A 26,193-nucleotide genomic window follows, 5' to 3' on the forward strand; every position below is an offset into this window, starting at 1 on the left:
TGCAGTTTTGAATTTCAGATGTCTTGGAACCTCACAGAAATACAGCCTCAAGGTTGGCACCTGCGTTTTATATATGTGTAAGTGCTTCCCTTTTGAGGTTGAAGTTCTGTGAACTAAACATCAATTTTGGAAGTGTATGTTATAATATTTAGGATGGATTGCATTTGAACATCAGGTGCTCACCTAACAGGAGTTATTTCTATTTTTCTTTAGTTAGTAAGTGCTTCCATGTTAGGTGAGCAATTGTTGCAATATCTCCACTACAGAAAACCATCTCTCTATACTTTCAAAATCTTCACCAAGCAAGCTCAGAAAAGAGCGGGAAAAATGTGGGAGGAGCTTCTTAATGGTTTGGTGCCTTCAGGGACTTTCAAGGGATAAAAAGGTGGGCACTTCTTCCACAGTGCCCATAGCAGGAACGGCCTCGGATGAGAACAGTGATGCAGGCCAACTGGCTGAACATTGCAGTTTTGAATTTCAGATGTCTTGAAACCTCATAGAAATACAGCTTCAAGCTTGTAAGTGCTTACCTATTGAGGTTGAAGTTCTGTTAACTAAACAACAGCTCTGGAAGTGTATGTTATAATATTTAGAGAATAATTGCATTTGAGCATCGGGTGCTCACCTAACAGGAGTTCTTTCTATTTTTCTTTAGTTAGTAAGTGCTTCCATGTTAGGTGAGCAATTGTTGCAATATCTCCACTACAGAAAACCATCTCTCTATACTTTCAAAATCTTCACCAAGCAAGCTCAGAAAAGAGCGGGAAAAATGTGGGAGGAGCTACTTAATGGTTTGGTGCCTTCAGGGCCTTTCAAGGGATAAAAAGGCGAGCACTTCTTCCACAGTGCCCATAACAGTAACAGCCTCAGACAAGAACAGGGATGCAGACCCATTGGCTGAACATTGCAGTTTTGAATTTCAGATGTCTTGAAACCTCATAGAAATACAGCTTCATGGTTATAAGTGCTTACCTTTTGAGGTTGAAGTTCTGTGAACTAAACAGCAACTTTGGAAGTGTATGTTATAATATTTAGGATGGATTGCATTTGAACATCAGGTGCTCACCTAACAGGAGTTCTTTCTATTTTTCTTTAGTTAGTAAGTGCTTCCATGTTAGGTGAGCAATTGTTGCAATATCCCCACTACAGAAAACCATCTCTCTATACTTTCAAAATCTTCACCAAGCAAGCTCAGAAAGAGCGGGAAAAATGTGGGAGGAGCTACTTAATGGTTTGAAGCCTTGAGGGCCTTTCAAGGGATAAAAAGGTGGGCACTTCTTCCACAGTGCCCATAGCAGGAACGGCCTCGGATGAGAACAGTGATGCAGGCCAACTGGCTGAACATTGCAGTTTTGAATTTCAGATGTCTTGAAACCTCATAGAAATACAGCTTCAAGCTTGTAAGTGCTTACCTATTGAGGTTGAAGTTCTGTTAACTAAACAACAGCTCTGGAAGTGTATGTTATAATATTTAGAGAATAATTGCATTTGCGCATCAGGTGCTCACCTAACAGGAGTTCTTTCTATTTTTCTTTAGTTAGTAAGTGCTTCCATGTTAGGTGAGCAATTGTTGCAATATCTCTACTACAGAAAACCATCTCTCTATACTTTCAAAATCTTCACCAAGCAAGCTCAGAAAAGAGCGGGACAAATGTGGGAGGAGCTACTTAATGGTTTGGTGCCTTGAGGGCCTTTCAAGGGATAAAAAGGTGGGCACTTCTTCCACAGTGCCCATAGCAGGAACGGCCTCGGATGAGAACAGTGATGCAGGCCAACTGGCTGAACATTGCAGTTTTGAATTTCAGATGTCTTGAAACCTCATAGAAATACAGCTTCAAGCTTGTAAGTGCTTACCTATTGAGGTTGAAGTTCTGTTAACTAAACAACAGCTCTGGAAGTGTATGTTATAATATTTAGATAATAATTGCATTTGAGCATCAGGTGCTCACCTAACAGGAGTTCTTTCTATTTTTCTTTAGTTAGTAAGTGCTTCCATGTTAGGTGAGCAATTGTTACAATATCTCCACTACAGAAAACCATCTCTCTATACTTTCAAAATCTTCACCAAGCAAGCTCAGAAAAGAGCGGGAAAAATGTGGGAGGAGCTACTTAATGGTTTGGTGCCTTCAGGGCCTTTCAAGGGATAAAAAGGTGGGCACTTCTTCCACAGTACCCATAGCAGGAACGGCCTCGGATGAGAACAGTGATGCAGGCCAACTGGCTGAACATTGCAGTTTTGAATTTCAGATGTCTTGAAACCTCATAGAAATACAGCTTCAAGCTTGTAAGTGCTTACCTATTGAGGTTGAAGTTCTGTTAACTAAACAACAGCTCTGGAAGTGTATGTTATAATATTTAGAGAATAATTGCATTTGAGCATCAGGTGCTCACCTAACAGGAGTTCTTTCTATTTTTCTTTAGTTAGTAAGTGCTTCCATGTTAGGTGAGCAATTGTTGCAATATCTCCACTACAGAAAACCATCTCTCTATACTTTCAAAATCTTCACCAAGCAAGCTCAGAAAAGAGCGGGAAAAATGTGGGAGGAGCTACTTAATGGTTTGGTGCCTTCAGGGCCTTTCAAGGGATAAAAAGGCGAGCACTTCTTCCACAGTGCCCATAACAGTAACAGCCTCAGACAAGAACAGGGATGCAGACCCATTGGCTGAACATTGCAGTTTTGAATTTCAGATGTCTTGAAACCTCATAGAAATACAGCTTCATGGTTATAAGTGCTTACCTTTTGAGGTTGAAGTTCTGTGAACTAAACAGCAACTTTGGAAGTGTATGTTATAATATTTAGGATGGATTGCATTTGAACATCAGGTGCTCACCTAACAGGAGTTTTTTCTATTTTTCTTTAGTTAGTAAGTGCTTCCATGTTATGTGAGCAATTGTTGCAATATCTCCACTGCAGAAAACCATCCCTCTATACTTTTAAAATCTTCACCAAGCAAGCTCAGAAAAGAGCGGGAAAAATGTGGGAGGAGCTACTTAATGGTTTGGTGCCTTCAGGGCCTTTCAAGGGATAAAAAGGCGAGCACTTATTCCACAGTGCCCATACCAGAAACAGCCTCTGACAAGAACAGGGATGCAGACCCTTTGGCTGAACATTGCAGTTTTGAATTTCAGATGCCTTGAAACCTCATAGAAATACAGCTTCAAGCTTGTAAGTGCTTACCTTTTGAGTTTGAAGTTCTGTGAAATAAACAACAACTCTGGAAGTACATGGTATAATATTTAGGGATGGATTGCATTTGAGCATCAGGTGTTCACCTAACAGGAGTTCTTTCTATTTTTCTTTAGTTAGTAAGTGCTTCCATGTTAGGTGAGCAATTGTTGCAATATCTCCACTACAGAAAACCATCACTCTATACTTTCAAAATCTTCACCAAGCAAGCTCAGAAAAGAGCGGGAAAAATGTGGGAGGAGCTACTTAATGGTTTGGTGCCTTCAGGGCCTTTCAAGGGATAAAAAGGCGAGCACTTCTTCCACAGTGCCCATAACAGTAACAGCCTCAGACAAGAACAGGGATGCAGACCCATTGGCTGAACATTGCAGTTTTGAATTTCAGATGTCTTGAAACCTCATAGAAATACAGCTTCATGGTTATAAGTGCTTACCTTTTGAGGTTGAAGTTCTGTGAACTAAACAGCAACTTTGGAAGTGTATGTTATAATATTTAGGATGGATTGCATTTGAACATCAGGTGCTCACCTAACAGGAGTTTTTTCTATTTTTCTTTAGTTAGTAAGTGCTTCCATGTTAGGTGAGCAATTGTTGCAATATCCCCACTACAGAAAACCATCTCTCTATACTTTCAAAATCTTCACCAAGCAACCTCAGAAAAGAGCGGGAAAAATGTGGGAGGAGCTACTTAATGGTCTGGTGCCTTGAGGGCCTTTCAAGGGATAAAAAGGTGGGCCCTTCTCCACAGTGCCCATAGCAGGAACGGCCTCGGATGACAACAGTGATGCAGGCCAACTGGCTGAACATTGCAGTTTTGAATTTCAGATGCCTTGAAACCTCATAGAAATACAGCTTCAAGCTTGTAAGTGCTTACCTTTTGAGTTTGAAGTTCTGTGAAATAAACAACAACTCTGTTAACTAAACAACAGCTCTGGAAGTGTATGTTATAATATTTAGAGAATAATTGCATTTGAGCATCAGGTGCTCACCTAACAGGAGTTCTTTCTATTTTTCTTTAGTTAGTAAGTGCTTCCATGTTAGGTGAGCAATTGTTGCAATATCCCCACTACAGAAAACCATCTCTCTATACTTTTAAAATCTTCACCAATCAAGCTCAGAAAAGAGCGGGAAAAATGTGGGAGGAGCTACTTAATGTTTTGGTGCCTTCAGGGCCTTTCAAGGGATAAAAAGGCGAGCACTTCTTCCACAGTGCCCATAACAGGAACAGCCTCAGACAAGAACAGGGATGCAGACCCACTGGCTGAACATTGCAGTTTTGAATTTCAGATGTCTTGGAACCTCACAGAAATACAGCCTCAAGGTTGGCACCTGCGTTTTATATATGTGTAAGTGCTTCCCTTTTGAGGTTGAAGTTCTGTGAACTAAACAGCAATTTTGGAAGTGTATGTTATAATATTTAGGATGGATTGCATTTGAACATCAGGTGCTCACCTAACAGGAGTTATTTCTATTTTTCTTTAGTTAGTAAGTGCTTCCATGTTAGGTGAGCAATTGTTGCAATATCTCCACTACAGAAAACCATCTCTCTATACTTTCAAAATCTTCACCAAGCAAGCTCAGAAAAGAGCGGGAAAAATGTGGGAGGAGCTTCTTAATGGTTTGGTGCCTTCAGGGACTTTCAAGGGATAAAAAGGCTAGAACTTCTTCCACAGTGCCCATACCAGGAACAGCCTCAGACAAGAACAGGGATGCAGACCCTTTGGCTGAACATTGCAGTTTTGAATTTCAGATGTCTTGAAACCTCATAGAAATACAGCTTCAAGCTTGTAAGTGCTTACCTTTTGAGTTTGAAGTTCTGTGAAATAAACAACAACTCTGGAAGTACATGGTATAATATTTAGGGATGGATTACATTTGAGCATCAGGTGTTCACCTAACAGGAGTTCTTTCTATTTTTCTTTAGTTAGTAAGTGCTTCCATGTTAGGTGAGCAATTGTTGCAATATCCCCACTACAGAAAACCATCTCTCTATACTTTCAAAATCTTCACCAAGCAAGCTCAGAAAGAGCGGGAAAAATGTGGGAGGAGCTACTTAATGGTTTGGTGCCTTCAGGGCCTTTCAAGGGATAAAAAGGCGAGCACTTCTTCCACATTGCCCATAACAGGAACAGCCTCAGACAAGAACGGGGATGCAGACCCATTGGCTGAACATTGCAGTTTTGAATTTCAGATGTCTTGAAACCTCATAGAAATACAGCTTCATGGTTATAAGTGCTTACCTTTTGAGTTTGAAGTTCTGTGAAATAAACAACAACTCTGGAAGTACATGGTATACTATTTAGGGATGGATTGCATTTGAGCATCAGGTGTTCACCTAACAGGAGTTCTTTCTATTTTTCTTTAGTTAGTAAGTGCTTCCATGTTAGGTGAGCAATTGTTGCAATATCCCCACTACAGAAAACCATCTCTCTATACTCTCAAAATCTTCACCAAGCAAGCTCAGAAAGAGCGGGAAAAATGTGGGAGGAGCTACTTAATGGTTTGGTGCCTTCAGGGCCTTTCAAGGGATAAAAAGGCGAGCACTTCTTCCACAGTGCCCATAACAGGAACAGCCTCAGACAAGAACAGGGATGCAGACCCATTGGCTGAACATTGCAGTTTTGAATTTCAGATGTCTTGAAACCTCATAGAAATACAGCTTCATGGTTATAAGTGCTTACCTTTTGAGGTTGAAGTTCTGTGAACTAAACAGCAACTTTGGAAGTGTATGTTATAATATTTAGGATGGATTGCATTTGAACATCAGGTGCTCACCTAACAGGAGTTATTTCTATTTTTCTTTAGTTAGTAAGTGCTTCCATGTTAGGTGAGCAATTGTTGCAATATCTCCACTACAGAAAACCATCTCTCTATACTTTCAAAATCTTCACCAAGCAAGCTCAGAAAAGAGCGGGAAAAATGTGGGAGGAGCTTCTTAATGGTTTGGTGCCTTCAGGGACTTTCAAGGGATAAAAAGGCTAGAACTTCTTCCACAGTGCCCATACCAGGAATAGCCTCAGACAAGAACAGGGATGCAGACCCTTTGGCTGAACATTGCAGTTTTGAATTTCAGATGTCTTGAAACCTCATAGAAATACAGCTTCAAGCTTGTAAGTGCTTACCTTTTGAGTTTGAAGTTCTGTGAAATAAACAACAACTCTGGAAGTACATGGTATAATATTTAGGGATGGATTACATTTGAGCATCAGGTGTTCACCTAACAGGAGTTCTTTCTATTTTTCTTTAGTTAGTAAGTGCTTCCATGTTAGGTGAGCAATTGTTGCAATATCCCCACTACAGAAAACCATCTCTCTATACTTTCAAAATCTTCACCAAGCAAGCTCAGAAAGAGCGGGAAAAATGTGGGAGGAGCTACTTAATGGTTTGGTGCCTTCAGGGCCTTTCAAGGGATAAAAAGGCGAGCACTTCTTCCACAGTGCCCATAACAGGAACAGCCTCAGACAAGAACAGGGATGCAGACCCATTGGCTGAACATTGCAGTTTTGAATTTCAGATGTCTTGAAACCTCATAGAAATACAGCTTCATGGTTATAAGTGCTTACCTTTTGAGGTTGAAGTTCTGTGAACTAAACAGCAACTTTGGAAGTGTATGTTATAATATTTAGGATGGATTGCATTTGAACATCAGGTGCTCACCTAACAGGAGTTCTTTCTATTTTTCTTTAGTTAGTAAGTGCTTCCATGTTAGGTGAGCAATTGTTGCAATATCCCCACTACAGAAAACCATCTCTCTATACTTTCAAAATCTTCACCAAGCAAGCTCAGAAAAGAGCGGGAAAAATGTGGGAGGAGCTACTTAATGGTTTGGTGCCTTGAGGGCCTTTCAAGGGATAAAAAGGTGGGCACTTCTTCCACAGTGCCCATAGCAGGAACGGCCTCGGATGAGAACAGTGATGCAGGCCAACTGGCTGAACATTGCAGTTTTGAATTTCAGATGTCTTGAAACCTCATAGAAATACAGCTTCAAGCTTGTAAGTGCTTACCTATTGAGGTTGAAGTTCTGTTAACTAAACAACAGCTCTGGAAGTGTATGTTATAATATTTAGAGAATAATTGCATTTGAGCATCAGGTGCTCACCTAACAGGAGTTCTTTCTATTTTTCTTTAGTTAGTAAGTGCTTCCATGTTAGGTGAGCAATTGTTGCAATATCTCCACTGCAGAAAACCATCCATCTATACTTTCAAAATCTTCACCAAGCAAGCTCAGAAAAGAGCGGGAAAAATGTGGGAGGAGCTACTTAATGGTTTGGTGCCTTCAGGGCCTTTCAAGGGATAAAAAGGTGGGCACTTCTTCCACAGTGCCCATAGCAGGAACGGCCTCGGATGAGAACAGTGATGCAGGCCAACTGGCTGAACATTGCAGTTTTGAATTTCAGATGTCTTGAAACCTCATAGAAATACAGCTTCAAGCTTGTAAGTGCTTACCTATTGAGGTTGAAGTTCTGTTAACTAAACAACAGCTCTGGAAGTGTATGTTATAATATTTAGAGAATAATTGCATTTGAGCATCAGGTGCTCACCAAACAGGAGTTCTTTCTATTTTTCTTTAGTTAGTAAGTGCTTCCATGTTAGGTGAGCAATTGTTGCAATATCTCCACTACAGAAAACCATCTCTCTATACTTTCAAAATCTTCACCAAGCAAGCTCAGAAAGAGCGGGAAAAATGTGGGAGGAGCTACTTAATGGTTTGGTGCCTTCAGGGCCTTTCAAGGGATAAAAAGGCGAGCACTTCTTCCACAGTGCCCATAACAGGAACAGCCTCAGACAAGAACAGGGATGCAGACCCATTGGCTGAACATTGCAGTTTTGAAATTCAGATGTCTTGAAACCTCATAGAAATACAGCTTCATGGTTATAAGTGCTTACCTTTTGAGGTTGAAGTTCTGTGAACTAAACAGCAACTTTGGAAGTGTATGTTATAATATTTAGGATGGATTGCATTTGAACATCAGGTGCTCACCTAACAGGAGTTCTTTCTATTTTTCTTTAGTTAGTAAGTGCTTCCATGTTAGGTGAGCAATTGTTGCAATATCCCCACTACAGAAAACCATCTCTCTATACTTTCAAAATGTGAGAGGAGCTACTTAATGGTTTGGTGCCTTCAAGGCCTTTCAAGGGATAAAAAGGCGAGCACTTATTCCACAGTGCCCATACCAGAAACAGCCTCTGACAAGAACAGGGATGCAGACCCTTTGGCTGAACATTGCAGTTTTGAATTTCAGATGTCTTGAAACCTCATAGAAATACAGCTTCATGGTTATAAGTGCTTACCTTTTGAGGTTGAAGTTGTGTGAACTAAACAGCAACTTTGGAAGTGTATGTTATAATATTTAGGATGGATTGCATTTGAACATCAGGTGCTCACCTAACAGGAGTTCTTTCTATTTTTCTTTAGTTAGTAAGTGCTTCCATGTTAGGTGAGCAATTGTTGCAATATCCCCACTACAGAAAACCATCTCTCTATACTTTCAAAATCTTCACCAAGCAAGCTCAGAAAAGAGCGGGAAAAATGTGGGAGGAGCTACTTAATGGTTTGGTGCCTTGAGGGCCTTTCAAGGGATAAAAAGGTGGGCACTTCTTCCACAGTGCCCATAGCAGGAACGGCCTCGGATGAGAACAGTGATGCAGGCCAACTGGCTGAACATTGCAGTTTTGAATTTCAGATGTCTTGAAACCTCATAGAAATACAGCTTCAAGCTTGTAAGTGCTTACCTATTGAGGTTGAAGTTCTGTTAACTAAACAACAGCTCTGGAAGTGTATGTTATAATTTTTAGAGAATAATTGCATTTGAGCATCAGGTGCTCACCTAACAGGAGTTCTTTCTATTTTTCTTTAGTTAGTAAGTGCTTCCATGTTAGGTGAGCAATTGTTGCAATATCTCTACTACAGAAAACCATCTCTCTATACTTTCAAAATCTTCACCAAGCAAGCTCAGAAAAGAGCGGGACAAATGTGGGAGGAGCTACTTAATGGTTTGGTGCCTTGAGGGCCTTTCAAGGGATAAAAAGGTGGGCACTTCTTCCACAGTGCCCATAGCAGGAACGGCCTCGGATGAGAACAGTGATGCAGGCCAACTGGCTGAACATTGCAGTTTTGAATTTCAGATGTCTTGAAACCTCATAGAAATACAGCTTCAAGCTTGTAAGTGCTTACCTATTGAGGTTGAAGTTCTGTTAACTAAACAACAGCTCTGGAAGTGTATGTTATAATATTTAGAGAATAATTGCATTTGAGCATCAGGTGCTCACCTAACAGGAGTTCTTTCTATTTTTCTTTAGTTAGTAAGTGCTTCCATGTTAGGTGAGCAATTGTTGCAATATCTCCACTACAGAAAACCATCTCTCTATACTTTCAAAATCTTCACCAAGCAAGCTCAGAAAAGAGCGGGAAAAATGTGGGAGGAGCTACTTAATGGTTTGGTGCCTTCAGGGCCTTTCAAGGGATAAAAAGGTGGGCACTTCTTCCACAGTGCCCATAGCAGGAACGGCCTCGGATGAGAACAGTGATGCAGGCCAACTGGCTGAACATTGCAGTTTTGAATTTCAGATGTCTTGAAACCTCATAGAAATACAGCTTCAAGCTTGTAAGTGCTTACCTATTGAGGTTGAAGTTCTGTTAACTAAACAACAGCTCTGGAAGTGTATGTTATAATATTTAGAGAATAATTGCATTTGAGCATCGGGTGCTCACCTAACAGGAGTTCTTTCTATTTTTCTTTAGTTAGTAAGTGCTTCCATGTTAGGTGAGCAATTGTTGCAATATCTCCACTACAGAAAACCATCTCTCTATACTTTCAAAATCTTCACCAAGCAAGCTCAGAAAAGAGCGGGAAAAATGTGGGAGGAGCTACTTAATGGTTTGGTGCCTTCAGGGCCTTTCAAGGGATAAAAAGGCGAGCACTTCTTCCACAGTGCCCATAACAGTAACAGCCTCAGACAAGAACAGGGATGCAGACCCATTGGCTGAACATTGCAGTTTTGAATTTCAGATGTCTTGAAACCTCATAGAAATACAGCTTCATGGTTATAAGTGCTTACCTTTTGAGGTTGAAGTTCTGTGAACTAAACAGCAACTTTGGAAGTGTATGTTATAATATTTAGGATGGATTGCATTTGAACATCAGGTGCTCACCTAACAGGAGTTCTTTCTATTTTTCTTTAGTTAGTAAGTGCTTCCATGTTAGGTGAGCAATTGTTGCAATATCCCCACTACAGAAAACCATCTCTCTATACTTTCAAAATCTTCACCAAGCAAGCTCAGAAAGAGCGGGAAAAATGTGGGAGGAGCTACTTAATGGTTTGAAGCCTTGAGGGCCTTTCAAGGGATAAAAAGGTGGGCACTTCTTCCACAGTGCCCATAGCAGGAACGGCCTCGGATGAGAACAGTGATGCAGGCCAACTGGCTGAACATTGCAGTTTTGAATTTCAGATGTCTTGAAACCTCATAGAAATACAGCTTCAAGCTTGTAAGTGCTTACCTATTGAGGTTGAAGTTCTGTTAACTAAACAACAGCTCTGGAAGTGTATGTTATAATATTTAGAGAATAATTGCATTTGCGCATCAGGTGCTCACCTAACAGGAGTTCTTTCTATTTTTCTTTAGTTAGTAAGTGCTTCCATGTTAGGTGAGCAATTGTTGCAATATCTCTACTACAGAAAACCATCTCTCTATACTTTCAAAATCTTCACCAAGCAAGCTCAGAAAAGAGCGGGAAAAATGTGGGAGGAGCTTCTTAATGGTTTGGTGCCTTCAGGGACTTTCAAGGGATAAAAAGGCTAGAACTTCTTCCACAGTGCCCATACCAGGAACAGCCTCAGACAAGAACAGGGATGCAGACCCTTTGGCTGAACATTGCAGTTTTGAATTTCAGATGTCTTGAAACCTCATAGAAATACAGCTTCAAGCTTGTAAGTGCTTACCTTTTGAGTTTGAAGTTCTGTGAAATAAACAACAACTCTGGAAGTACATGGTATAATATTTAGGGATGGATTACATTTGAGCATCAGGTGTTCACCTAACAGGAGTTCTTTCTATTTTTCTTTAGTTAGTAAGTGCTTCCATGTTAGGTGAGCAATTGTTGCAATATCCCCACTACAGAAAACCATCTCTCTATACTTTCAAAATCTTCACCAAGCAAGCTCAGAAAGAGCGGGAAAAATGTGGGAGGAGCTACTTAATGGTTTGGTGCCTTCAGGGCCTTTCAAGGGATAAAAAGGCGAGCACTTCTTCCACATTGCCCATAACAGGAACAGCCTCAGACAAGAACGGGGATGCAGACCCATTGGCTGAACATTGCAGTTTTGAATTTCAGATGTCTTGAAACCTCATAGAAATACAGCTTCATGGTTATAAGTGCTTACCTTTTGAGTTTGAAGTTCTGTGAAATAAACAACAACTCTGGAAGTACATGGTATACTATTTAGGGATGGATTGCATTTGAGCATCAGGTGTTCACCTAACAGGAGTTCTTTCTATTTTTCTTTAGTTAGTAAGTGCTTCCATGTTAGGTGAGCAATTGTTGCAATATCCCCACTACAGAAAACCATCTCTCTATACTCTCAAAATCTTCACCAAGCAAGCTCAGAAAGAGCGGGAAAAATGTGGGAGGAGCTACTTAATGGTTTGGTGCCTTCAGGGCCTTTCAAGGGATAAAAAGGCGAGCACTTCTTCCACAGTGCCCATAACAGGAACAGCCTCAGACAAGAACAGGGATGCAGACCCATTGGCTGAACATTGCAGTTTTGAATTTCAGATGTCTTGAAACCTCATAGAAATACAGCTTCATGGTTATAAGTGCTTACCTTTTGAGGTTGAAGTTCTGTGAACTAAACAGCAACTTTGGAAGTGTATGTTATAATATTTAGGATGGATTGCATTTGAACATCAGGTGCTCACCTAACAGGAGTTATTTCTATTTTTCTTTAGTTAGTAAGTGCTTCCATGTTAGGTGAGCAATTGTTGCAATATCTCCACTACAGAAAACCATCTCTCTATACTTTCAAAATCTTCACCAAGCAAGCTCAGAAAAGAGCGGGAAAAATGTGGGAGGAGCTACTTAATGGTTTGGTGCCTTCAGGGCCTTTCAAGGGATAAAAAGGCGAGCACTTCTTCCACAGTGCCCATAACAGTAACAGCCTCAGACAAGAACAGGGATGCAGACCCATTGGCTGAACATTGCAGTTTTGAATTTCAGATGTCTTGAAACCTCATAGAAATACAGCTTCATGGTTATAAGTGCTTACCTTTTGAGGTTGAAGTTCTGTGAACTAAACAGCAACTTTGGAAGTGTATGTTATAATATTTAGGATGGATTGCATTTGAACATCAGGTGCTCACCTAACAGGAGTTCTTTCTATTTTTCTTTAGTTAGTAAGTGCTTCCATGTTAGGTGAGCAATTGTTGCAATATCCCCACTACAGAAAACCATCTCTCTATACTTTCAAAATCTTCACCAAGCAAGCTCAGAAAAGAGCGGGACAAATGTGGGAGGAGCTACTTAATGGTTTGGTGCCTTCAGGGCCTTTCAAGGGATAAAAAGGCGAGCACTTCTTCCACAGTGCCCATAACAGTAACAGCCTCAGACAAGAACAGGGATGCAGACCCATTGGCTGAACATTGCAGTTTTGAATTTCAGATGTCTTGAAACCTCATAGAAATACAGCTTCATGGTTATAAGTGCTTACCTTTTGAGGTTGAAGTTCTGTGAACTAAACAGCAACTTTGGAAGTGTATGTTATAATATTTAGGATGGATTGCATTTGAACATCAGGTGCTCACCTAACAGGAGTTCTTTCTATTTTTCTTTAGTTAGTAAGTGCTTCCATGTTAGGTGAGCAATTGTTGCAATATCCCCACTACAGAAAACCATCTCTCTATACTTTCAAAATCTTCACCAAGCAAGCTCAGAAAGAGCGGGAAAAATGTGGGAGGAGCTACTTAATGGTTTGAAGCCTTGAGGGCCTTTCAAGGGATAAAAAGGTGGGCACTTCTTCCACAGTGCCCATAGCAGGAACGGCCTCGGATGAGAACAGTGATGCAGGCCAACTGGCTGAACATTGCAGTTTTGAATTTCAGATGTCTTGAAACCTCATAGAAATACAGCTTCAAGCTTGTAAGTGCTTACCTATTGAGGTTGAAGTTCTGTTAACTAAACAACAGCTCTGGAAGTGTATGTTATAATATTTAGAGAATAATTGCATTTGCGCATCAGGTGCTCACCTAACAGGAGTTCTTTCTATTTTTCTTTAGTTAGTAAGTGCTTCCATGTTAGGTGAGCAATTGTTGCAATATCTCTACTACAGAAAACCATCTCTCTATACTTTCAAAATCTTCACCAAGCAAGCTCAGAAAAGAGCGGGACAAATGTGGGAGGAGCTACTTAATGGTTTGGTGCCTTGAGGGCCTTTCAAGGGATAAAAAGGTGGGCACTTCTTCCACAGTGCCCATAGCAGGAACGGCCTCGGATGAGAACAGTGATGCAGGCCAACTGGCTGAACATTGCAGTTTTGAATTTCAGATGTCTTGAAACCTCATAGAAATACAGCTTCAAGCTTGTAAGTGCTTACCTATTGAGGTTGAAGTTCTGTTAACTAAACAACAGCTCTGGAAGTGTATGTTATAATATTTAGATAATAATTGCATTTGAGCATCAGGTGCTCACCTAACAGGAGTTCTTTCTATTTTTCTTTAGTTAGTAAGTGCTTCCATGTTAGGTGAGCAATTGTTACAATATCTCCACTACAGAAAACCATCTCTCTATACTTTCAAAATCTTCACCAAGCAAGCTCAGAAAAGAGCGGGAAAAATGTGGGAGGAGCTACTTAATGGTTTGGTGCCTTCAGGGCCTTTCAAGGGATAAAAAGGTGGGCACTTCTTCCACAGTGCCCATAGCAGGAACGGCCTCGGATGAGAACAGTGATGCAGGCCAACTGGCTGAACATTGCAGTTTTGAATTTCAGATGTCTTGAAACCTCATAGAAATACAGCTTCAAGCTTGTAAGTGCTTACCTATTGAGGTTGAAGTTCTGTTAACTAAACAACAGCTCTGGAAGTGTATGTTATAATATTTAGAGAATAATTGCATTTGAGCATCAGGTGCTCACCTAACAGGAGTTCTTTCTATTTTTCTTTAGTTAGTAAGTGCTTCCATGTTAGGTGAGCAATTGTTGCAATATCTCCACTACAGAAAACCATCTCTCTATACTTTCAAAATCTTCACCAAGCAAGCTCAGAAAAGAGCGGGAAAAATGTGGGAGGAGCTACTTAATGGTTTGGTGCCTTCAGGGCCTTTCAAGGGATAAAAAGGCGAGCACTTCTTCCACAGTGCCCATAACAGTAACAGCCTCAGACAAGAACAGGGATGCAGACCCATTGGCTGAACATTGCAGTTTTGAATTTCAGATGTCTTGAAACCTCATAGAAATACAGCTTCATGGTTATAAGTGCTTACCTTTTGAGGTTGAAGTTCTGTGAACTAAACAGCAACTTTGGAAGTGTATGTTATAATATTTAGGATGGATTGCATTTGAACATCAGGTGCTCACCTAACAGGAGTTTTTTCTATTTTTCTTTAGTTAGTAAGTGCTTCCATGTTAGGTGAGCAATTGTTGCAATATCTCCACTGCAGAAAACCATCCCTCTATACTTTTAAAATCTTCACCAAGCAAGCTCAGAAAAGAGCGGGAAAAATGTGGGAGGAGCTACTTAATGGTTTGGTGCCTTCAGGGCCTTTCAAGGGATAAAAAGGCGAGCACTTATTCCACAGTGCCCATACCAGAAACAGCCTCTGACAAGAACAGGGATGCAGACCCTTTGGCTGAACATTGCAGTTTTGAATTTCAGATGCCTTGAAACCTCATAGAAATACAGCTTCAAGCTTGTAAGTGCTTACCTTTTGAGTTTGAAGTTCTGTGAAATAAACAACAACTCTGGAAGTACATGGTATAATATTTAGGGATGGATTGCATTTGAGCATCAGGTGTTCACCTAACAGGAGTTCTTTCTATTTTTCTTTAGTTAGTAAGTGCTTCCATGTTAGGTGAGCAATTGTTGCAATATCCCCACTACAGAAAACCATCTCTCTATACTTTCAAAATCTTCACCAAGCAACCTCAGAAAAGAGCGGGAAAAATGTGGGAGGAGCTACTTAATGGTCTGGTGCCTTGAGGGCCTTTCAAGGGATAAAAAGGTGGGCCCTTCTCCACAGTGCCCATAGCAGGAACGGCCTCGGATGACAACAGTGATGCAGGCCAACTGGCTGAACATTGCAGTTTTGAATTTCAGATGTCTTGAAACCTCATAGAAATACAGCTTCATGGTTATAAGTGCTTACCTTTTGAGTTTGAAGTTCTGTGAAATAAAAACAACTCTGGAAGTACATGGTATACTATTTAGGGATGTATTGCATTTGAGCATCAGGTGTTCACCTAACAGGAGTTCTTTCTATTTTTCTTTAGTTAGTAAGTGCTTCTATGTTAGGTGAGCAATTGTTGCACTATCCCCACTACAGAAAACCATCTCTCTATACTTTCAAAATCTTCACCAAGCAAGCTCGGAAAAGAGCGGGAAAAATGTGGGAGGAGCTACTTAATGGTTTGGTGCCTTGAGGGCCTTTCAAGGGATAAAAAGGTGGGCACTTCTTCCACAGTGCCCATACCAGAAACAGCCTCTGACAAGAACAGGGATGCAGACCCTTTGGCTGAACATTGCAGTTTTGAATTTCAGATGCCTTGAAACCTCATAGAAATACAGCTTCAAGCTTGTAAGTGCTTACCTTTTGAGTTTGAAGTTCTGTGAAATAAACAACAACTCTGTTAACTAAACAACAGCTCTGGAAGTGTATGTTATAATATTTAGAGAATAATTGCATTTGAGCATCAGGTGCTCACCTAACAGGAGTTCTTTCTATTTTTCTTTAGTTAGTAAGTGCTTCCATGTTAGGTGAGCAATTGTTGCAATATCCCCACTACAGAAAACCATCTCTCTATACTTTTAAAATCTTCACCAATCAAGCTCAGAAAAGAGCGGGAAAAATGTGGGAGGAGCTACTTAATGTTTTGGTGCCTTCAGGGCCTTTCAAGGGATAAAAAGGCGAGCACTTCTTCCACAGTGCCCATAACAGGAACAGCCTCAGACAAGAACAGGGATGCAGACCCACTGGCTGAACATTGCAGTTTTGAATTTCAGATGTCTTGGAACCTCACAGAAATACAGCCTCAAGGTTGGCACCTGCGTTTTATATATGTGTAAGTGCTTCCCTTTTGAGGTTGAAGTTCTGTGAACTAAACATCAATTTTGGAAGTGTATGTTATAATATTTAGGATGGATTGCATTTGAACATCAGGTGCTCACCTAACAGGAGTTATTTCTATTTTTCTTTAGTTAGTAAGTGCTTCCATGTTAGGTGAGCAATTGTTGCAATATCTCCACTACAGAAAACCATCTCTCTATACTTTCAAAATCTTCACCAAGCAAGCTCAGAAAAGAGCGGGAAAAATGTGGGAGGAGCTTCTTAATGGTTTGGTGCCTTCAGGGACTTTCAAGGGATAAAAAGGTGGGCACTTCTTCCACAGTGCCCATAGCAGGAACGGCCTCGGATGAGAACAGTGATGCAGGCCAACTGGCTGAACATTGCAGTTTTGAATTTCAGATGTCTTGAAACCTCATAGAAATACAGCTTCAAGCTTGTAAGTGCTTACCTATTGAGGTTGAAGTTCTGTTAACTAAACAACAGCTCTGGAAGTGTATGTTATAATATTTAGAGAATAATTGCATTTGAGCATCGGGTGCTCACCTAACAGGAGTTCTTTCTATTTTTCTTTAGTTAGTAAGTGCTTCCATGTTAGGTGAGCAATTGTTGCAATATCTCCACTACAGAAAACCATCTCTCTATACTTTCAAAATCTTCACCAAGCAAGCTCAGAAAAGAGCGGGAAAAATGTGGGAGGAGCTACTTAATGGTTTGGTGCCTTCAGGGCCTTTCAAGGGATAAAAAGGCGAGCACTTCTTCCACAGTGCCCATAACAGTAACAGCCTCAGACAAGAACAGGGATGCAGACCCATTGGCTGAACATTGCAGTTTTGAATTTCAGATGTCTTGAAACCTCATAGAAATACAGCTTCATGGTTATAAGTGCTTACCTTTTGAGGTTGAAGTTCTGTGAACTAAACAGCAACTTTGGAAGTGTATGTTATAATATTTAGGATGGATTGCATTTGAACATCAGGTGCTCACCTAACAGGAGTTCTTTCTATTTTTCTTTAGTTAGTAAGTGCTTCCATGTTAGGTGAGCAATTGTTGCAATATCCCCACTACAGAAAACCATCTCTCTATACTTTCAAAATCTTCACCAAGCAAGCTCAGAAAGAGCGGGAAAAATGTGGGAGGAGCTACTTAATGGTTTGAAGCCTTGAGGGCCTTTCAAGGGATAAAAAGGTGGGCACTTCTTCCACAGTGCCCATAGCAGGAACGGCCTCGGATGAGAACAGTGATGCAGGCCAACTGGCTGAACATTGCAGTTTTGAATTTCAGATGTCTTGAAACCTCATAGAAATACAGCTTCAAGCTTGTAAGTGCTTACCTATTGAGGTTGAAGTTCTGTTAACTAAACAACAGCTCTGGAAGTGTATGTTATAATATTTAGAGAATAATTGCATTTGCGCATCAGGTGCTCACCTAACAGGAGTTCTTTCTATTTTTCTTTAGTTAGTAAGTGCTTCCATGTTAGGTGAGCAATTGTTGCAATATCTCTACTACAGAAAACCATCTCTCTATACTTTCAAAATCTTCACCAAGCAAGCTCAGAAAAGAGCGGGACAAATGTGGGAGGAGCTACTTAATGGTTTGGTGCCTTGAGGGCCTTTCAAGGGATAAAAAGGTGGGCACTTCTTCCACAGTGCCCATAGCAGGAACGGCCTCGGATGAGAACAGTGATGCAGGCCAACTGGCTGAACATTGCAGTTTTGAATTTCAGATGTCTTGAAACCTCATAGAAATACAGCTTCAAGCTTGTAAGTGCTTACCTATTGAGGTTGAAGTTCTGTTAACTAAACAACAGCTCTGGAAGTGTATGTTATAATATTTAGATAATAATTGCATTTGAGCATCAGGTGCTCACCTAACAGGAGTTCTTTCTATTTTTCTTTAGTTAGTAAGTGCTTCCATGTTAGGTGAGCAATTGTTACAATATCTCCACTACAGAAAACCATCTCTCTATACTTTCAAAATCTTCACCAAGCAAGCTCAGAAAAGAGCGGGAAAAATGTGGGAGGAGCTACTTAATGGTTTGGTGCCTTCAGGGCCTTTCAAGGGATAAAAAGGTGGGCACTTCTTCCACAGTACCCATAGCAGGAACGGCCTCGGATGAGAACAGTGATGCAGGCCAACTGGCTGAACATTGCAGTTTTGAATTTCAGATGTCTTGAAACCTCATAGAAATACAGCTTCAAGCTTGTAAGTGCTTACCTATTGAGGTTGAAGTTCTGTTAACTAAACAACAGCTCTGGAAGTGTATGTTATAATATTTAGAGAATAATTGCATTTGAGCATCAGGTGCTCACCTAACAGGAGTTCTTTCTATTTTTCTTTAGTTAGTAAGTGCTTCCATGTTAGGTGAGCAATTGTTGCAATATCTCCACTACAGAAAACCATCTCTCTATACTTTCAAAATCTTCACCAAGCAAGCTCAGAAAAGAGCGGGAAAAATGTGGGAGGAGCTACTTAATGGTTTGGTGCCTTCAGGGCCTTTCAAGGGATAAAAAGGCGAGCACTTCTTCCACAGTGCCCATAACAGTAACAGCCTCAGACAAGAACAGGGATGCAGACCCATTGGCTGAACATTGCAGTTTTGAATTTCAGATGTCTTGAAACCTCATAGAAATACAGCTTCATGGTTATAAGTGCTTACCTTTTGAGGTTGAAGTTCTGTGAACTAAACAGCAACTTTGGAAGTGTATGTTATAATATTTAGGATGGATTGCATTTGAACATCAGGTGCTCACCTAACAGGAGTTTTTTCTATTTTTCTTTAGTTAGTAAGTGCTTCCATGTTATGTGAGCAATTGTTGCAATATCTCCACTGCAGAAAACCATCCCTCTATACTTTTAAAATCTTCACCAAGCAAGCTCAGAAAAGAGCGGGAAAAATGTGGGAGGAGCTACTTAATGGTTTGGTGCCTTCAGGGCCTTTCAAGGGATAAAAAGGCGAGCACTTATTCCACAGTGCCCATACCAGAAACAGCCTCTGACAAGAACAGGGATGCAGACCCTTTGGCTGAACATTGCAGTTTTGAATTTCAGATGCCTTGAAACCTCATAGAAATACAGCTTCAAGCTTGTAAGTGCTTACCTTTTGAGTTTGAAGTTCTGTGAAATAAACAACAACTCTGGAAGTACATGGTATAATATTTAGGGATGGATTGCATTTGAGCATCAGGTGTTCACCTAACAGGAGTTCTTTCTATTTTTCTTTAGTTAGTAAGTGCTTCCATGTTAGGTGAGCAATTGTTGCAATATCTCCACTACAGAAAACCATCACTCTATACTTTCAAAATCTTCACCAAGCAAGCTCAGAAAAGAGCGGGAAAAATGTGGGAGGAGCTACTTAATGGTTTGGTGCCTTCAGGGCCTTTCAAGGGATAAAAAGGCGAGCACTTCTTCCACAGTGCCCATAACAGTAACAGCCTCAGACAAGAACAGGGATGCAGACCCATTGGCTGAACATTGCAGTTTTGAATTTCAGATGTCTTGAAACCTCATAGAAATACAGCTTCATGGTTATAAGTGCTTACCTTTTGAGGTTGAAGTTCTGTGAACTAAACAGCAACTTTGGAAGTGTATGTTATAATATTTAGGATGGATTGCATTTGAACATCAGGTGCTCACCTAACAGGAGTTTTTTCTATTTTTCTTTAGTTAGTAAGTGCTTCCATGTTAGGTGAGCAATTGTTGCAATATCCCCACTACAGAAAACCATCTCTCTATACTTTCAAAATCTTCACCAAGCAACCTCAGAAAAGAGCGGGAAAAATGTGGGAGGAGCTACTTAATGGTCTGGTGCCTTGAGGGCCTTTCAAGGGATAAAAAGGTGGGCCCTTCTCCACAGTGCCCATAGCAGGAACGGCCTCGGATGACAACAGTGATGCAGGCCAACTGGCTGAACATTGCAGTTTTGAATTTCAGATGCCTTGAAACCTCATAGAAATACAGCTTCAAGCTTGTAAGTGCTTACCTTTTGAGTTTGAAGTTCTGTGAAATAAACAACAACTCTGTTAACTAAACAACAGCTCTGGAAGTGTATGTTATAATATTTAGAGAATAATTGCATTTGAGCATCAGGTGCTCACCTAACAGGAGTTCTTTCTATTTTTCTTTAGTTAGTAAGTGCTTCCATGTTAGGTGAGCAATTGTTGCAATATCCCCACTACAGAAAACCATCTCTCTATACTTTTAAAATCTTCACCAATCAAGCTCAGAAAAGAGCGGGAAAAATGTGGGAGGAGCTACTTAATGTTTTGGTGCCTTCAGGGCCTTTCAAGGGATAAAAAGGCGAGCACTTCTTCCACAGTGCCCATAACAGGAACAGCCTCAGACAAGAACAGGGATGCAGACCCACTGGCTGAACATTGCAGTTTTGAATTTCAGATGTCTTGGAACCTCACAGAAATACAGCCTCAAGGTTGGCACCTGCGTTTTATATATGTGTAAGTGCTTCCCTTTTGAGGTTGAAGTTCTGTGAACTAAACAGCAATTTTGGAAGTGTATGTTATAATATTTAGGATGGATTGCATTTGAACATCAGGTGCTCACCTAACAGGAGTTATTTCTATTTTTCTTTAGTTAGTAAGTGCTTCCATGTTAGGTGAGCAATTGTTGCAATATCTCCACTACAGAAAACCATCTCTCTATACTTTCAAAATCTTCACCAAGCAAGCTCAGAAAAGAGCGGGAAAAATGTGGGAGGAGCTTCTTAATGGTTTGGTGCCTTCAGGGACTTTCAAGGGATAAAAAGGCTAGAACTTCTTCCACAGTGCCCATACCAGGAACAGCCTCAGACAAGAACAGGGATGCAGACCCTTTGGCTGAACATTGCAGTTTTGAATTTCAGATGTCTTGAAACCTCATAGAAATACAGCTTCAAGCTTGTAAGTGCTTACCTTTTGAGTTTGAAGTTCTGTGAAATAAACAACAACTCTGGAAGTACATGGTATAATATTTAGGGATGGATTACATTTGAGCATCAGGTGTTCACCTAACAGGAGTTCTTTCTATTTTTCTTTAGTTAGTAAGTGCTTCCATGTTAGGTGAGCAATTGTTGCAATATCCCCACTACAGAAAACCATCTCTCTATACTTTCAAAATCTTCACCAAGCAAGCTCAGAAAGAGCGGGAAAAATGTGGGAGGAGCTACTTAATGGTTTGGTGCCTTCAGGGCCTTTCAAGGGATAAAAAGGCGAGCACTTCTTCCACATTGCCCATAACAGGAACAGCCTCAGACAAGAACGGGGATGCAGACCCATTGGCTGAACATTGCAGTTTTGAATTTCAGATGTCTTGAAACCTCATAGAAATACAGCTTCATGGTTATAAGTGCTTACCTTTTGAGTTTGAAGTTCTGTGAAATAAACAACAACTCTGGAAGTACATGGTATACTATTTAGGGATGGATTGCATTTGAGCATCAGGTGTTCACCTAACAGGAGTTCTTTCTATTTTTCTTTAGTTAGTAAGTGCTTCCATGTTAGGTGAGCAATTGTTGCAATATCCCCACTACAGAAAACCATCTCTCTATACTCTCAAAATCTTCACCAAGCAAGCTCAGAAAGAGCGGGAAAAATGTGGGAGGAGCTACTTAATGGTTTGGTGCCTTCAGGGCCTTTCAAGGGATAAAAAGGCGAGCACTTCTTCCACAGTGCCCATAACAGGAACAGCCTCAGACAAGAACAGGGATGCAGACCCATTGGCTGAACATTGCAGTTTTGAATTTCAGATGTCTTGAAACCTCATAGAAATACAGCTTCATGGTTATAAGTGCTTACCTTTTGAGGTTGAAGTTCTGTGAACTAAACAGCAACTTTGGAAGTGTATGTTATAATATTTAGGATGGATTGCATTTGAACATCAGGTGCTCACCTAACAGGAGTTATTTCTATTTTTCTTTAGTTAGTAAGTGCTTCCATGTTAGGTGAGCAATTGTTGCAATATCTCCACTACAGAAAACCATCTCTCTATACTTTCAAAATCTTCACCAAGCAAGCTCAGAAAAGAGCGGGAAAAATGTGGGAGGAGCTTCTTAATGGTTTGGTGCCTTCAGGGACTTTCAAGGGATAAAAAGGCTAGAACTTCTTCCACAGTGCCCATACCAGGAATAGCCTCAGACAAGAACAGGGATGCAGACCCTTTGGCTGAACATTGCAGTTTTGAATTTCAGATGTCTTGAAACCTCATAGAAATACAGCTTCAAGCTTGTAAGTGCTTACCTTTTGAGTTTGAAGTTCTGTGAAATAAACAACAACTCTGGAAGTACATGGTATAATATTTAGGGATGGATTACATTTGAGCATCAGGTGTTCACCTAACAGGAGTTCTTTCTATTTTTCTTTAGTTAGTAAGTGCTTCCATGTTAGGTGAGCAATTGTTGCAATATCCCCACTACAGAAAACCATCTCTCTATACTTTCAAAATCTTCACCAAGCAAGCTCAGAAAGAGCGGGAAAAATGTGGGAGGAGCTACTTAATGGTTTGGTGCCTTCAGGGCCTTTCAAGGGATAAAAAGGCGAGCACTTCTTCCACAGTGCCCATAACAGGAACAGCCTCAGACAAGAACAGGGATGCAGACCCATTGGCTGAACATTGCAGTTTTGAATTTCAGATGTCTTGAAACCTCATAGAAATACAGCTTCATGGTTATAAGTGCTTACCTTTTGAGGTTGAAGTTCTGTGAACTAAACAGCAACTTTGGAAGTGTATGTTATAATATTTAGGATGGATTGCATTTGAACATCAGGTGCTCACCTAACAGGAGTTCTTTCTATTTTTCTTTAGTTAGTAAGTGCTTCCATGTTAGGTGAGCAATTGTTGCAATATCCCCACTACAGAAAACCATCTCTCTATACTTTCAAAATCTTCACCAAGCAAGCTCAGAAAAGAGCGGGAAAAATGTGGGAGGAGCTACTTAATGGTTTGGTGCCTTGAGGGCCTTTCAAGGGATAAAAAGGTGGGCACTTCTTCCACAGTGCCCATAGCAGGAACGGCCTCGGATGAGAACAGTGATGCAGGCCAACTGGCTGAACATTGCAGTTTTGAATTTCAGATGTCTTGAAACCTCATAGAAATACAGCTTCAAGCTTGTAAGTGCTTACCTATTGAGGTTGAAGTTCTGTTAACTAAACAACAGCTCTGGAAGTGTATGTTATAATATTTAGAGAATAATTGCATTTGAGCATCAGGTGCTCACCTAACAGGAGTTCTTTCTATTTTTCTTTAGTTAGTAAGTGCTTCCATGTTAGGTGAGCAATTGTTGCAATATCTCCACTGCAGAAAACCATCCATCTATACTTTCAAAATCTTCACCAAGCAAGCTCAGAAAAGAGCGGGAAAAATGTGGGAGGAGCTACTTAATGGTTTGGTGCCTTCAGGGCCTTTCAAGGGATAAAAAGGTGGGCACTTCTTCCACAGTGCCCATAGCAGGAACGGCCTCGGATGAGAACAGTGATGCAGGCCAACTGGCTGAACATTGCAGTTTTGAATTTCAGATGTCTTGAAACCTCATAGAAATACAGCTTCAAGCTTGTAAGTGCTTACCTATTGAGGTTGAAGTTCTGTTAACTAAACAACAGCTCTGGAAGTGTATGTTATAATATTTAGAGAATAATTGCATTTGAGCATCAGGTGCTCACCAAACAGGAGTTCTTTCTATTTTTCTTTAGTTAGTAAGTGCTTCCATGTTAGGTGAGCAATTGTTGCAATATCTCCACTACAGAAAACCATCTCTCTATACTTTCAAAATCTTCACCAAGCAAGCTCAGAAAGAGCGGGAAAAATGTGGGAGGAGCTACTTAATGGTTTGGTGCCTTCAGGGCCTTTCAAGGGATAAAAAGGCGAGCACTTCTTCCACAGTGCCCATAACAGGAACAGCCTCAGACAAGAACAGGGATGCAGACCCATTGGCTGAACATTGCAGTTTTGAAATTCAGATGTCTTGAAACCTCATAGAAATACAGCTTCATGGTTATAAGTGCTTACCTTTTGAGGTTGAAGTTCTGTGAACTAAACAGCAACTTTGGAAGTGTATGTTATAATATTTAGGATGGATTGCATTTGAACATCAGGTGCTCACCTAACAGGAGTTCTTTCTATTTTTCTTTAGTTAGTAAGTGCTTCCATGTTAGGTGAGCAATTGTTGCAATATCCCCACTACAGAAAACCATCTCTCTATACTTTCAAAATGTGGGAGGAGCTACTTAATGGTTTGGTGCCTTCAAGGCCTTTCAAGGGATAAAAAGGCGAGCACTTATTCCACAGTGCCCATACCAGAAACAGCCTCTGACAAGAACAGGGATGCAGACCCTTTGGCTGAACATTGCAGTTTTGAATTTCAGATGTCTTGAAACCTCATAGAAATACAGCTTCATGGTTATAAGTGCTTACCTTTTGAGGTTGAAGTTGTGTGAACTAAACAGCAACTTTGGAAGTGTATGTTATAATATTTAGGATGGATTGCATTTGAACATCAGGTGCTCACCTAACAGGAGTTCTTTCTATTTTTCTTTAGTTAGTAAGTGCTTCCATGTTAGGTGAGCAATTGTTGCAATATCCCCACTACAGAAAACCATCTCTCTATACTTTCAAAATCTTCACCAAGCAAGCTCAGAAAAGAGCGGGAAAAATGTGGGAGGAGCTACTTAATGGTTTGGTGCCTTGAGGGCCTTTCAAGGGATAAAAAGGTGGGCACTTCTTCCACAGTGCCCATAGCAGGAACGGCCTCGGATGAGAACAGTGATGCAGGCCAACTGGCTGAACATTGCAGTTTTGAATTTCAGATGTCTTGAAACCTCATAGAAATACAGCTTCAAGCTTGTAAGTGCTTACCTATTGAGGTTGAAGTTCTGTTAACTAAACAACAGCTCTGGAAGTGTATGTTATAATTTTTAGAGAATAATTGCATTTGAGCATCAGGTGCTCACCTAACAGGAGTTCTTTCTATTTTTCTTTAGTTAGTAAGTGCTTCCATGTTAGGTGAGCAATTGTTGCAATATCTCTACTACAGAAAACCATCTCTCTATACTTTCAAAATCTTCACCAAGCAAGCTCAGAAAAGAGCGGGACAAATGTGGGAGGAGCTACTTAATGGTTTGGTGCCTTGAGGGCCTTTCAAGGGATAAAAAGGTGGGCACTTCTTCCACAGTGCCCATAGCAGGAACGGCCTCGGATGAGAACAGTGATGCAGGCCAACTGGCTGAACATTGCAGTTTTGAATTTCAGATGTCTTGAAACCTCATAGAAATACAGCTTCAAGCTTGTAAGTGCTTACCTATTGAGGTTGAAGTTCTGTTAACTAAACAACAGCTCTGGAAGTGTATGTTATAATATTTAGAGAATAATTGCATTTGAGCATCAGGTGCTCACCTAACAGGAGTTCTTTCTATTTTTCTTTAGTTAGTAAGTGCTTCCATGTTAGGTGAGCAATTGTTGCAATATCTCCACTACAGAAAACCATCTCTCTATACTTTCAAAATCTTCACCAAGCAAGCTCAGAAAAGAGCGGGAAAAATGTGGGAGGAGCTACTTAATGGTTTGGTGCCTTCAGGGCCTTTCAAGGGATAAAAAGGTGGGCACTTCTTCCACAGTGCCCATAGCAGGAACGGCCTCGGATGAGAACAGTGATGCAGGCCAACTGGCTGAACATTGCAGTTTTGAATTTCAGATGTCTTGAAACCTCATAGAAATACAGCTTCAAGCTTGTAAGTGCTTACCTATTGAGGTTGA

The sequence above is a fragment of the Ambystoma mexicanum genome, chromosome 7q, assembly GCF_040938575.1.
Source record: "Ambystoma mexicanum isolate Mex_15411 chromosome 7q, UKY_AmexF1_1, whole genome shotgun sequence".
Classification (NCBI taxonomy): domain Eukaryota; kingdom Metazoa; phylum Chordata; class Amphibia; order Caudata; family Ambystomatidae; genus Ambystoma; species Ambystoma mexicanum.